Source organism: Lontra canadensis, unplaced genomic scaffold (genome assembly GCF_010015895.1).
Source record: "Lontra canadensis isolate GAN:19392208 unplaced genomic scaffold, GSC_riverotter_1.0 scaffold194, whole genome shotgun sequence".
Taxonomy (NCBI): domain Eukaryota; kingdom Metazoa; phylum Chordata; class Mammalia; order Carnivora; family Mustelidae; genus Lontra; species Lontra canadensis.
The window spans coordinates 479959-494014 of record NW_022631188.1 but is presented as its reverse complement, the minus strand read 5'-3'; the positions used below and the strand labels follow the sequence as shown (position 1 = coordinate 494014).

At 43.5% G+C, this 14056-nt stretch overlaps 1 non-coding gene across 1 annotated transcript; it reads left to right on the top strand.

Annotated features, from left to right (window-relative positions):
- Positions 1-12222: 12222 nt before the first annotated feature.
- Positions 12223-12295, top strand: TRNAR-UCG. The gene has a single exon. It is a non-coding gene; the product is annotated as a tRNA-Arg (tRNA).
- Positions 12296-14056: the final 1761 nt, after the last annotated feature.

Below are 14056 nucleotides of genomic sequence, written 5' to 3'. Positions count from 1 at the left end.
TGGTGCAACCACTCTGGGAAACAGCATGGAGGTTCCTCAAAAAGTTGAAAATAGAGCTACCCTACGACCCAGCAATCACACTACTGGGTATTTACCCTAAAGATAAAAATGTAGGGATCCGAAGGGGCACGTGCAGCCCAATGTTTATAGCAGCAATGTCCACAATAGCCAAACTATGGAAAGAACCTAGATGTCCATCAACAGATGAATAGATAAAGAAGATGTGGTATATATACACAATGGAATACAATGCAGCCATCAAAAGAAATGAAATCTTGCCATTTGCGATGACATGGATGGAACTAGAGGGTATTATGCTTAGCAAAATAAGTCAATCAGAGAAAGACAATTATCGTATGATCTCCCTGATATGAGGAAGTTGAGAGGAAACATGTGGGGCTTGGGGGGTAAGAAAAGAATAAATGAAACAAGATGGGATCAGGAGGGAGACAAACCATAAGAGACTCTTAATCTCACAAAACAAACTGAGGGTTGCCGGGGGTAGAGGGGTATGGAGAGGGGGGAGGGGTTATGGACATTGGGGAAGGTCTGTGCTATGGTGAGTGCTGTGAAGTGTTTAAACCTGGCAATTCACAGACCTGTACCCCTGGGGCTAATAATACATTATATGTTAATAAAAAATTTTTTTAAAAAGTGATGCTGAAGACAGGATGAAAAGATTTTAAAAATGAAAAATTGTGAAAGAACTGATGTTATGAAGGAAAGACCGGGAAGTTTCAACATCTGTATGAGAAGATAATGGAGAGAATGGGCAGTCTTTGAAGAGATGAAGCATAAGAATATTCTGGAATTGAGAAAGGCCCATGCCCCCAAAATCAAGCTACACAATGAGCCCAGAGCAAGATAAATAAAACTAGGTTTATACACAGACCCATCATAGTGAGAAAATAGATTAAAAGAGATTTAAAAATAACAAATAGAAGTGACTCATGGTAGGTTTTTCAAAAGCCATAACAACAACCAGAAAAAGTTGAAAAACATTTTTAAAGAGCTTAGAAAAAATAACTATCAACCGAATATAGATGAAACCTACTGCTCACTGTGGTGTTCAAGAATGACAGAGGAATAGAAATACTTCACAAATCTTACAAGAGACAGATACCAACAGACTTTCACTAAAACTACTAAGGACATCATTAAGAAAGAATAAAAGAGGGGCGCCTGGGTGGCTCAGTGGGTTAAGGCCTCTGCCTTCAGTCATGATCCCAGGGTCCTGGAATGGAGCCCTGCATCGAGCCCCACATCGGGCTCTCTGCTCAGCAGGGAGCCTGCTTCCCTTCCTCTCTCTCGGCCTGCTCCTCTGACTACTTGTGATCTCTGTCTGTCAAATAAATAAAATATTTAAAAAAAAAAAAGAAAGAATGAAAGTATGAAGGAAAACTAAGCTCAACAGGAATGACAGGCAAAGAAAATAATAAACACCTGGGAAATCTAGATAAATATTTATGGTGAAATAATGTTACTAATACTGTGTGATTATTGGTCTTAAAACACCAGGAGGGAACTTAAAACACTAAACAACAAGTAAGTTGGGCAGAGCAGGGTGATAAGAACTTTTTAAAAAGATAATTTAAACTATAAGGAGCAAACCCAATTTTCTTATATATAACAAATGCAATCATTAGTGACAAGATATTTCATTGAAAGTCCTAATGGCAATTACTATGAATGTCTTTGAATTTGATAGGAGAGCTTCTTGCTCATCTGAGCAAAGGAACTAGACAGAAATTCAAAGTCATGATGACAAGATGCAGAGTAGGCATATATCTAACCTAACCTAATCCGGCTTTAACCCATCTGGTAAGAGCTTTTCATACCTATGTTGTAATTGGCGCATTAATATATCCCAATCTTCACAACAAAGAAGAGTGACTTATGATCAAGAGCACTGAGTCAACCCTCATCTTTTGCTTAAACATTTTTATTTAAATTCATTTAATTAACATATAAAGCATTATTGGTTTCAGAGGTACAGGTCTGTGATTCATCAATCTTCTACAATACCCAGTGCTCATTACATCACATACTCTCCCTATGTCCATCACCCAGTGACTCCATCCCTCTACTCCCCCCACCCCTGCCCCGCCATTGACCCTCAGTTTGTTTCCTATGATTAAGAGTCTCTTACGGTTTATCTCCCTCTCTCGTTTTATCTTGTTTTATTTCTTCCTCCCTTCCCCTATGATCCTCTGTTTTGTTTCTTAAATTCCACATATGAGTGAGATCATATGGTAATTGTCTTTCTCTGATTGACTTATTTCACTTAGCGTAATGCCCTCTAGTTCCATCCACGTCATTGCATAGTGTTCCATTGTGTGTATGTATGTGTGTATATATGTATGTGTGTGTGTATATATATATACATGTATATATATATTTATGTATATATATATACATATATACATATAAATGTATATATATATATACATATATACATATAAATGTATATATATATTTATACCACACCTGCTTTATCCATTCATCTGTTAATGGACATCTAGGTTCTTTCCATAGTTTGGCTATTGTGGACATTGCTACTCTAAACATTTGGGTGCGTGTGTCCCTTCAGATCACTACATTTGTATCTTTGGGGTAAATCCATAGTAGTGCAATTGCTGGGATGCAGGGTAGCTCTATTTTTTAACGTCTTCAGGAACCTACATACTGTTTTCCAGAGTGGCTGTACTAGCTTACATTCCCACCAACAGCGTAGGGGGGTTCCCCTTTCTCCGCATCGTCGCCAACGTCTGTGGCAATTTGTTAATTTGAGCCATTCTGACTGGTGTGAGGTGGGATCTCATTGTGGTTTTGATTTGTATTTCCCTGATGCCAAGTGATGTTGAGCATTTTTTCATGTTGTCTCTTGGCCATTTGGTTGTCTGCTTTGGAGAAGTGTCTGTTCATGTCTTTTGCCCATTTCTTGATTGGATTCTTTGTTCTTTCGGTGTTGAGTTTGAGAAGTTCTTTAACGATTTTGGATACTAGCCCTTTATCTGACATGTCATTTGCAAATATCTTCTCCCATTCTGTCAGTTGTCTTTTGGTTTTGTCAACTGCTCCTTCACTGTGCAAAAGCTTCTTACCTTGATGAAGTCCCAGTAGTTCATTTTGCCTTTGCTTCCCTTGTCTTTGGAGACATGTCTAGCAAGAAGTTGTTGTGGCTGAGGTCGAAGAGGTTGCTGCCTGTGTTCTTTAGGATTTTGATGGATTCTAGTCTCACATTGAGGTCTTTCATCCATTTTGAGTCTTTTTTTGTGTGTGGGGTAAGGAAATGGTCCAGTTTCATTCTTCTGCATGTGGCTATCCAATTTTCCCCACACCATTTGCTGAAGAGCCTGTCCCTTTTCCATTGGACATTCTTTCCTGCTTTATCGAAGATTAGTTGACCATAGAGCTGAGGGTCTATTTCTGGGCTCTCTATTCTGTTCCATTGATCTGTGTGTCTGTTTTTGTGCCAGTACCATACTGTCTTGATGATGACAGCTTTGTAATACAGCTTGAAGTCTGGAATTGTGATGCTATCAGTTTGGGTTTTCTTTTTCAACATTCCTTTAGTTATTCAGCCAAAACCACAAGATACCTAGGAATAAAGCTAACCAAAGAGGCAAAGGGTCTGTACTCAGAAAACTATAGAACATTTACGCAAGAAACTGAGGCAGACACAAAAGAAATGGAAAAACATTCCATATTCATGGATTAGAAGAACAAATATTATTAAAATGTCTATGCTACCCAGAGCAATCTACACTTTCGTGCAATCCCTATCAAAATACCATTGACATTTTCCACAGAGCTAGAACAAATAATCCTAAAATGTGTATGGTCCTGGAAAAGACCCCAAATACCCCTCATCTTTTCTTCCTACGATTTCTGTGTCATTATAAAAACTCCTACCGACCTCCCTGACTGTGCACTCGCTCCCCTTCAGTCTGTTCTCAACAGCCAGGAGGGTGCTCCTAAAATGTAGAATAAACTATGTTACTGCTCAAAAGCCTCCAGCAGCTTCCCCTCTCTTTCCAAGTAAATTGCAAACCTTAGAGTAGCTCGGGGCCTTATCCTATCCATCCCTCTCTGCCCTGGTTTCTTATTCCTCTTCCCTACCTTATTTTATTTTCCCCATTGACCTACCTTATAAATTTTTGTTTTCCCCCTAGAATATGGAAGGCCTTCTGGGGCTTCTTATAAGATGATGGGTTTTTAATCTGTTTTGTTTATTATTGCTGTATCCCTGTAACCTTTTAGAAAAACACCTAGCATATGGTAATGTTCAATATATATTTGGAGAATAAATGGACAAACATGTCAATTTGGAGACTCAGAATTATATTAATATTTTTCATTGTAACCAATGGTGATATTAATTCCACTTATGATAATTTGCCATATATTTTTCATGCACAAATTGCCTTCATAAGTCAAGGGAAGATTGTATCATAAAATGATATTTCAAAAGAGGGAGTAGAAATTTCCTCTGGGACAGGAAGCTAACTCTTTGGAACAAATTAAGGTCTTTATTTCACTACTTTCACCAAAATAAATCCTGGATATATTATTGTTTAAATGTATTTTTCAACTGTTAAGGTAAATTTAGATGATAATTATATAAATAGTGGGAGGGAAAGTCATCAAAGAATGATTCCCAGGAAAGCTACCATAAAGAAGCAAGTATTGGATTTAACCCCGTTGAAAACTTACAATTCTATATTGAAACAAGCTATTAGTATATATAAAAATAAAATTAGTAACTGGGAAAGCGTTTAGAATACATTTGGTCTGTTATATTTGTATGTTGGATGCTGATCTTTCCAATAAATAAGAAAAGTGTTGAATGGCATAAAAGGAAAGAGATGGGTCCAGGATTCTAGGGCCTCAGGTGACATTTACTTCTCACAGGTCTCTTGTCTAGCTAGCTTCTGCTGGGCTCAGCGGGGACTGTCCAGGCTTTTGTTATGTTCTCTATGTGTCTCCATATGTCTTCTCATTCCTGACCAGCAGCCACCTGGCATGCTCCTCTCCTGGCCCATGCAGGCGGGCGGGTGGCGGGTACAGGGGGGCTGGAGAACTTCGGCTCAGCTCACAGCCCCACGCTAGCCCACCTGCCCACATTCTGCTGGTCCGATCAAGCCCTGTTGCTAAACCCAGTGTCAGTGGATTAGGAAAGTCTATCTCAGCTTTAGGGAAGACAGCAAAGGCAAAAAACATAAACAAAAAGCCCAGAATATTCAACTAAAAGTCTTTAAAATCATAAACACATTTTTTTTTTAACAATGCAAGATAAAGTGGTCTCAAGATTATTTCAACAGCCCAGATGGCTGCCTGAGTGCCAGTCAGTTACACAACTGACTCTTGGTTTTAGCTCAGGTCGTGATCTTGAGGTCATGATCTCAGGGTCATGAGATCAAGCGCCGCATTGGGCTCTGATCCTTGGGGAGTCTGCTTGAGATTCTCTCTCTGCCCCTCCCCTGCCATTGTCTTTCTCTCTCTAAAATAAATTAATCTTTTTTTTTAAACAGTAGTCCAGAAACGTTGTTAAGTACCCAGGTTTTTCGTGTTCTAACCTTTACTCTGTTGGTCTTTGTTCTGAGGTATGACATCAGAGGTCACAGCTGGCTTTCCCAGTGTCATTCACAGAACAGCAACTAAGTAGGAAAGAAACTTTTCTCAAAACTCTCTTTCATCAGTAAGGAAAAGTCTTTCCCAAAAGCCTCCAGTGATCTCCCCTTCAGCTAAACAGCCACAACTTGTCACATAATTACCCTACACAGATCTTCACTGAAGGGGAGTAGAACACATCCTGGGTGTTGGTTTAAGCGCCCCCTGTAAAAAACTTCAGAGCTTCTCTTTTATATAAAGATAACTATTCAGTAAAAGAAAATAAAGCTTAAAAGCCTCAAAACAACATTTTCGGGCGCCTGGGTGGCTCAGTGGGTTAAGCCTCTGCATTTGGCTCAAGTCATGATTTCAGGGTCCTGGAATCGAGCCCCGCATTAGGCTCTCTGCTCAGTAGGGAGCCAGCTTCCCTTCCTCTCTCTCTCTGCCTGCCTCTTTGCCTACTTGTGATCTCTGTCGGTCAAATAAATAAATAAAATCTTAAAAAAAAAAAACACAACATTTTCAACACAGGGAGGAGATGCGCAAATGAAGAAAATTAAAAAAAAAAAAAAACAACCCAGGGTTTTGCAAATGAGAGACAATACTGTATGGTGGTTGTGGTAGATGATTATTAATTTTCTTAACATTTTTTTAAAAAGATTATTTATTTGACAGAAAGAGATCACAAGTAGGCAGGCAGAGAAAGAAGGGGAAACAGGCTCCCCACTGAGCACAGAGCCCAATGCAGGCCTCGATCCCAGGACCCTGAGACCATGACCTGAGCCAAAGGTAGAGGCTTTAACCCACTGAGCCACCCAGGTGCCCATGCTAGATGATTATTATTCACAAGTATTTGCTGCCTCTTCCTGGGGCCAGATTATTACTCCCAGGGGTAAGATTTTTATTTCCTGGGGTCAGATTTGCCTCATTCACTTCACCCTGGATAGTGAAATGTGAGCAGAATTGACGTGTTGCAGTCCTTGATTTGCTGTCTCTTTTTCTGTCCCCTGTCAAGGGACCATCTGTGTTCTGGATGGCGAGGGCCCCACTGCCCTGGGCCGGATCACCATAGACAAATAGCTTGAGCTGGAAATGCATCTTTGCTTTTGCAAGTCACTGTGATTCCTGGGCAGTCAGTTCTCAGAGCACTCTGAAAACACTTCATGAAGAACAAATGACTTGCATATAGAAAAAAATGCATCAGAAAAAAATGTGAAAAAGTACTCTTTTTAAAATTAAGATTTTTTTTGGTGGGGGAAGAGTTTTAGGTTCACAGGAAAATGGAGGGGAAGATGTAGAGATTTCCCATAAAGTTCCTGCCCCTAGCCATGCATAGGCTCCCCAGTGGTCAACATCTTGAACCTGAGCGAGGTTTGAATTAACCTACATTCACACGTTATTACCCAAAGTTCATAGATTACACTGCAATTCACTCTTTCTGTCCATTCTATGGGTTTGGACAAATGTAACAAGAACTCATCATTACGGTATCATACCGAGTACTTTCACTGCCCTAAAAATTCCTGGTGCTCTGTGGGAGAACAGGACCTCAGGAACCCACACAAAGCCCCTTACTCCCTATCATTCGGTGAAGAAAACCGTGATGATGGTGGGTAAGAGAGGGAGGCCTGCTGAGGTCAGTCCTCCCACCCCTGCACCGCCCCGGTTAACACCTCACTGGGATCTGTGCTAACAGCCACACGGTTCCGGCTGCCCCTCATGTGTCGGCTTCTTGAGTTCCTTGTTGCTCCTTGCGTCCGGATACGTTACCTCCCACGATAACAAAACTGAGAATCCACCCAGACTGGGGGCTCCGGCTCCGCGCCTGCTCCTCTTGCTGGGCCTGGGCTCGGCCCTCCGGCCTCTCTTTGCTCCAGGCTATTGGGCTCCGCGTAATCCTTTCATCTTCGGACAGGCGTGCTCTGGGGCACTGACTCACGTGTTCACCCGCCACTCTGCCGAGAAAGCCTGGCGGCAGTTGAACTCTTTACTGTCCCCATAGTTTTGCCTTTTCCAGACTGACATGTAGTTGAAATTGTAGAGTGTGAAGACTTTAAGACAGGCTTCTTTTGCTTGCTAATATGCATTTAAAGTTCCTCAATATCTTTTCCTGGCTTGATTGCTCATTTCCTTTTATCTCTAGATAACACCGTCTGGATGTAGCACAGATTTTTTACCCCATCACCTACTGAAAGACATCTTGATTGCTTCCAAGTTTGGGAAATTATGAGTAAAGCTGCCATCAATACCCGTGTGTAGCTTTTGGATGGACATAAGTTTTCAACTCCTTAGGGTAAATAACAATGAATGTGATTGCTAGATCACATGGTAAGAGTATGCTTAGTTTTCTCTTCAAAAGTGGCTGCACACTTTCGCACTCCCACGAGAATGGAGGAGAGTTTCTGTTGCTCCACATCCTTGCAAGTATTTGGTGTTGTCAGTGTTCTGGATTTTGGCCATGCTAACTGCCATGCAGTAGTATCTCATTGTTGCTTTCATTTGGCATTTACCCAATGACATATGATGTGAAGCATCTTTTCATATGCTTGTTTGCCATCTGTATATCTCCTTAGTGACATGTCTTTAAGATCTTTGACATATTTTAAATTGAGGGTTTGTTTTTCAATTTTAAGAGTTCTTTGTATATTTTGGATATTGGTTCTTTATCAGATATATATTTTGAGGGGCATCTGGGTAGCTCAGTTGGTTAAGCATCTGACTTCAGCTCAGGTCATGATCTCAGTGTCCCGGGATTAAGTCCCCCACTGGGCTCTTGCTAAGCAGGAAACCTGCTTCTCTCTCTCCCTCCGTGGCTCGCTGCCCTTGTTCGTGTGCTTGCTTGCTTTCTCTCCCTCCTTCTGACAAATAAATAAGTAAAATCATTTTTTAAATGCTCATCTACTTAACTACATTACTTAAGAACACTGTATCACCAAGCCAATTACTTCAAATTGAATTCCCTTCTGTCTTTTTGAAAGACCAGTTTTTATCTGAGAAAGTAATTGCTTTAATTGTACAAAATGTCCAAGAGTCTTGGCAGCAGTAGGATGGAAACCGACATCCTTAGAGAGACTGGAGTGTAATTCAGAGATGTGGGTCTTTTGGCTTTCTACCATGTTGGAGAAATGTATGCAAGTAGTTTTACCTTTTAAAAGATGCAAGGATGTATTTTGTATGAATGCAGAGTTGACAGCCCATACTCCCCCCCCCCCCCACTTCTCTAGGATAGACACTGGCCAGAGGCTTCAGTTCTTCCAAACTGGGACAATTAATTGGAATATGCATTTGGACTGTCCACACAATTCCTACCTATGAAAGATCACTTTCCCATCCTTCTAAATCAGCTACCACAGAAAGAGATTTCTCAACTGATTATGGGCCTGGCTTCTGCTTCAGATTGTTGCTGTGAGCTTTGTTACCTGTGTTGCCTTTGTTCAGACACCACAGTGGAAAGAACTGGACTTAGAAAGGAACAATCATCCTATTACAAGAAAATCAGTCCTTGAGCAAGTGAGTAGGAATCCACTGGCTTCTGTGGCACTGGCTTTGAAATAAGGTCTTGTGTTTAACAGTGGAGTTTGTTGGGAAGTTGTTTCTCATCTACCTTTTATCTAGTTTGTCGTATTTTTAAAAAAAAAGATTTTATTTATTTATTTGACACAGAGAGAGACAGACAGACAAACAGACAGCTGGAAAGGGAACACAAACAGGGGGAGTGGGAGAGGGAGAAGCAGGCTTCCCGCACAGCAGGGAGCCAGATGCGGGGCTTGATACCACACCAGAGAATCATGACCTGAGCTAAAGGCAGATGCTTAAGGACTGAGCTACCAAGATGCCTCTCTAGTTTGTTATATTTCATTCTTGGGTGTTTTCAGCTTGTCCATTTCTTTTCTATGTAATTACAGATGTATGGAAATCACATAGGCTGCTTGCAACTGTGTTTGTAGGAGAGTTACACATTCTTGCCATGATTCAGCAATTCCAGTCCTCAGTACACATCTGTCCTGTAATCAATTGGCTGAAAGTAAGTGCCCCACCCCCATTTGGTTTAAATCACAGGACTGATAATGCTACATGCGCACCAGGAGGATATGAAAATGTTTCTTATATAATGAGGCTTTCTGGGGAGAGCAGACAAGGCTCCCAAAGAGGTCCAAAAATGGTTTGAGAGAGCAAGGATGGGTGAGTAGCTTTGGCTGTTACTGTGGCTGGAGGGTGCGGCTGGATGAAGGTTCCTGAGTCTGAACCAGGATTGTGCAGTTCGACCTTCCCACTGGTGCCAAGAGAGGGAGCTTGTGCTCTTTCTCAGGAGCTGGCTGAGCCGTCTGTGGAGGGATGAGTCTTGGATGCTATCAGCAAACATCAGTAGTAGTCAACCTCTTAATCATTATACCCCAAAAATTTGTGCGCAAGTCCACACACACAAAAGAGATTTACAAGAGTGGTGGGTTTTATTTGTTTGTTTGTTTTTAGAGAGGGGAGAGAGAGAGCACAGGGGAGGGGCAGGAGGAGAGGGGAAGAGAGAATCTTGAGCAGGTGACACAGGTTTTGATCTCACAACCCTAAATAATGACCTGAGCCAAAATCAAGAATCAGGTGCTTAACTGATTAGCCACCCAGTCACCCTGCACGGGCATTCTTAACAGCCAAATTCTTGATCTCCCCAAACTGGAAACAACCCAAATGTCCATCATGAAAAGAATGGATAAGTACGTTGAGACATATTCATACAATTCAACAAAAAAGAGCATTGTTAAATGCAGCATCAGCGACTCCCACCTGTTGCTACTTGAGAGAAGCTGGGCATAGAAGTACATTTTGTCTAACTCTATTTCTCTAAGTTACTAAATGCGCAAAATCAGTAAGTGGTGTCAGAAGTCAAGAGAGTGGTTACCTTATGAAAATGTGATTGCAAGGTGTGTGAGGACACCTCCTGCTGTGAGACTAGCCAGTGATATTCTATTTCCTGACATAGCTCAACTGACAAACTTAGTTCTGGTTCTCATTTGATGGAAACAGTGGCAATAAAGTGGAACAAAAGGTCTGGGTGAATGTTCACAGATACGTTCTCTTTGCAAATAGTCATCTGTATATATGTATGTTTCAATACTTTCCTGGATGTTTGTTACATTTCAGATAAAAAAAGAAAAAGCCACCAATTAAGAAAGAGAACATTTCCCTGTTACATGTCTCTCTCACTCTGAGATAACCAGTATAACAATACTTACGGTAATCATTCTCTTTCTTTTAAATATTATGATTTATCCATAAAAAATAGATTATTTAGTATACTTAGTTTGTAGTTTCTATAAATGAAACCATGCTATCTTTGTTTTGAGAGATTTTCTTGTTATTGACATATCATGTTACTATCTTATTTTGTGTAGTTTCTAGATTTTTCTTTATTGCATGTAATTGCTTTTATAAATTGTTACAGCTGTCAAGAAAACGTGTTAAAACTCTTCTACTAATTATAATAGTTTATTTTTGTTTATTTAGTTGATCTTTGTACACAAGCATACAGTCTGGTTTTTTGTTTGTTTGTTTTTTAAAGACAGCTCTGTTTCTTCCTTTCTAGTCATTATACCTTTTTTTTTTTTTTAATTTTTCCTTTTGTCTGGTAGGGAATAGAAATGGCAATTCCTCGTCTACTCCAGGTGTCCCCAGTCTCAAACAGAATGTTTTGAATTTTTTACCTTTAAGTACTGTTTTCTGCATATTGTTTTTGTATTTTAAAAATCTGGTTAAAGAAATTTCCTTGTCTGTGATTTTCCTTTCTCACATTGTCTTTGTCTGGCTTTGACCTTAGGACAAAGTCAGGCTTATAAAATGAGATGGAAAGACTTCCCTCTGTCACTATATTTGGAGGCGTTTTTGTCCACTTGAAATTTTTCTCCTTGGAATATTTTGCGGATCTTCCAGATGACAATATCGGGGCTTGGCATTCTCTCTGTGGGGAAAAAAATTATCTATTTATTCAATTTATTGAATGATTTGGGGCTATCGGTATGTGTGGCTGCCCAAGAGGATGGCCCTTTCTCGGACCTTCTGCGCCTTCATACAAAGTTCCCTGGAAGGCACTGGCGGCTCCATTCTGGGCGGTTTCCAGGAGGGCCAAGGCCTCGGAGGTGCCCTGGATCCCGCCCTACCTGACACTGTCCCAGCAGCATTGCACCAAGCTTACTGTACGCCTCGTGGTGATTTTCCTTTACTCCCAGGGGTCTCCGTTCTGACTTTGTCCTCCTAAAGGTGACCTGGAAGTCTGGCCCTGATCACAGAAGGATGGCTGGTCCTTTCCTCCTGTCTTTACACGTGAAGGAGGCTCACAGAGCGGGGGCGCCGTACAAGTACGCACTTCCGTTCACAAAGGACACGTGGAGTCGGAGGGGGGTGTGTGGAGGAAGTCAGAATCCCGCTGTGCTTTCGCCTGTCACCCTGTGAAGTGATTTGGCTTTGGCGAGTGGCAGCCACGTTCTCTGAAGGGGAATTAACGGAGAAGTAACGTGACTTTGTTGGGCTGCAAAGGGCAATCCACGGGCAATCCGCAAATAATCCGGAGAGGCCGGATTCTCAACACTTGACGTATTTTTTGCAAGATTGAAGTGGTTAGACCACGTGGCCTAATGGATAAGGCGTCTGACTTCGGATCAGAAGATTGAGGGTTCGAATCCCTTCGTGGTTGTAGCTCCCTTTTTCACGCTGCTCTCCCCCAGGCCTGTGTGTCTTGACCCTCAGGACCCCGATTCCCCGTCTCCCAAAGGAAATGGGGCACTGCGGCCCGGCAGGCCGCGGGGACCCATGCAGGAGGCGGCGGCGCTCGCATCCAACCTTTGCAGGAAACGCGCGGCGGGGGCAGGGGCAGCCGCGTGCGGCGCGAAGGCTCTGCCCTCTCGGCCCCTGCAGCGCAGGTCCCTCTCGGTCACTTGGGCCAGCGATGACCTCCTCCCGCTCCCGGCGCCCCGCGGCCGCGCGCGAGGATTTCACAGCAGACGCACGGAAAACCCGCTGTTTTGAGCCGGTGTGGACGCCGCCGCTCCCGAGGGGAGTCCGCTCCCGCACGCGGGCAGCCAGAGCAGAGGCGTGACTCCCGCTGACTCGGGCTCACGCCCCCTCCCCCAAGGCCGCGGGACCACCTGCCGACCCCGCACCTCTGCTCAGCCGGGCCCCTGCCCGCGGGCCTGAGACCCGCCCCGAGCCTGCAGCCCCCAGGGCAGGCGAGAGAAGAGAACGCGGCGGAGCCCGCGGAGATGGAGACGAAGTGGACGAAACGACAGAGCAAGACGGCGCGGCAAGTGAGATTCAAGGAGGAGGATCCGTTACGAAGAGTCTTAAACTGTGACATATTTTCAGTTCGTTCTCAAGGTCTTCCCACGGCGAAAATCCGTTGCTTCCCGGAGGCTTCCCTAAAACTTCCAAAGCAATCGATCTGATCGGAGGTAACTCAGAGCGGGAACCGCCGCGGGTCCCCCACCCCGGCCACGGAACCCCACGCTCGGTGGCTGTCCCCGCCGGAACCAACCAGAAGGCTGCGCCCCCGGAGCAGCGCGGCGCAGGGATGCGGGGGGCGGGAGCCCCGTCTGGCGCGCGCCGGACCAAACCAGTCTGCACCCGGCGGACTCGGCCTGAGGTCCCACGGGCTCGCGCTTCAAGAACAGGGAAGGTCGCCCCCGGCTGGGGATGGAACGGGGTGGGGGACGTGCGGCCCCGGAAGCAGCGCGACCATGCGGCGCGCGGGTGCTCTCGCCGGCGGCCCGAGCCCAGTCCCACCTAAGCTCTGAAGAAAACGCCCCCTGACCTGCCCTGGGGAGCCCCCGGGGTTCTCTCCCGTCCGCGCCGCGGTTGTGAGGGGGCAGGAGCCCCGGTGAAGGCTTTTCTGAATCGCCCCACAGCCCTCCGGTCCGTTTCCAGGGTGGCCAGCCTGGGCCCAGGGAGGTCACACTTCCACAGTGTAGGAAAGTAAGAGGGAGAAAGACAAGATACACAATCAGGTTTTGCAGAGTGCCATCGAGAGATTTTTTTTTTTTTTTTTTTACCAGTTAATGTACCTTTTAAATGGATTTGTTGAGGCAGTTTTCTTAGAGTAAATTACATATATTTAAACACATGTATGAGTTTGACACAGGTATAAACTCATCAAGCCGTCACTACAATAGAAATAATGAACACAGACCACCCCCCTCCCGCAACCACTGCCTCTTGTCATTATGTTTGCCCTTTTATAAAATCCTACAATATGGGCTCTCTTTATACGCTCACCCACATTATTATTTTGAGATTCACCCATGATGCTTGAATCAGTAATTCACTTCTTTTTATTGCTAGATAGTATTCTGTTGCATGGATATACCACAATTTGTTTACCCATTTGCCCATCGATGAATATTTATATTACCTCCAGTTATAAATAAAGCTGCCATGAATGTTTGTGTATAGTCCTGTGGGG